General features: G+C 44.3%; 1 protein-coding gene across 3 annotated transcripts in view; it reads right to left on the minus strand.

The window, feature by feature from the left end:
* The window catches only part of SLC30A5 (solute carrier family 30 (zinc transporter), member 5), a 28891-nt gene that overhangs the window by 23643 nt on the left and 4216 nt on the right, over positions 1–1032 (minus strand). The window lies entirely within an intron of this gene.

The following is a 1032-nucleotide window of genomic DNA, read 5'->3' on the forward strand; positions in this document are numbered from 1 at the left end:
ATAATGCCATTTGAGTCCATATTTGTCGAGCTACTCGTCTGGCTTCTCAGTCTGCCAGAGCATTTCCTTCTGAGACTTTTGACACCTCCTTTTGGTGTGCTTTACAATGCATTATTGCTACTCGCTCAGGCTTCTGTACCGCCTGTATTAGCATTAATACTTCTGCCTGATATTTTATATTGGTTCCTTGTGCCAACAAAAGTCCTCTTTCCTTCCATAGTGCACCATGTATGTGGACTACCCCAAAGGCATATTTCGAATCCGTCCAGATATTCACTCTTTTACCACTGCTCAATTCTAGGGCTCTGGTTAATGCTATAATTTCAGCCCTTTGGGCTGATGTACCCGGAGACAAGGCTCAAGCTTCCACAACTTCCTTTTGCATTGTTACGGCATATCCTGCATATCGAGTCCCGTTTTCCACAAAACTGCTCCCATCGGAAAATAATTCCCAGTCAGCATTATTCAGGGGTACGTCCTTCAAATCTTCCCTGGTTGCGAAGGTATATTTAATTACTTCCACACAGTCGTGTTCCAGGTTTCCTTCTTCTGGGTTGGTACCTAGAAAAGCCGCTGGATTCAAGAGGTTAGTAGTTTTTAAATTTACATCATCTTGTTCAGTCAGAATAGCCTGGTATTTCATCATTCGACTAGGGGATAACCAATGTCCCCCTTTTTGTTCTAAAACGGTAGTTACCATATGTGGCACGAAGACTTCGATTCGCTTACCTAGAGTCAGTTTCCGGGCTTCCTGGATCAATAAAACAGTGGCTGCCACTGCTCTCAGGCATGATGGCCATCCAGAGCTTACCGCATCTAGCTGTTTCGAAAAATATCCTACTGGCCTCTTCCAGCTCCCCAGCTTCTGAGTTAGGACCCCCAATGCCAGTCTTTGTCTCTCATGGACAAATAGTTGGAATTCTTTTGCCAAGTCCGGAAGTCCCAGGGCAGGTGCTGTCCTTAAAGCAACCTTCAATTTCTCAAATGCTTCTTTCTGCAGTTTGTTCCAGAAAAATTCTGATGACCTTTGTA

The sequence above is a fragment of the Calidris pugnax genome, unplaced genomic scaffold (genome assembly GCF_001431845.1).
Source record: "Calidris pugnax isolate Ruff unplaced genomic scaffold, ASM143184v1 scaffold273, whole genome shotgun sequence".
Taxonomy (NCBI): domain Eukaryota; kingdom Metazoa; phylum Chordata; class Aves; order Charadriiformes; family Scolopacidae; genus Calidris; species Calidris pugnax.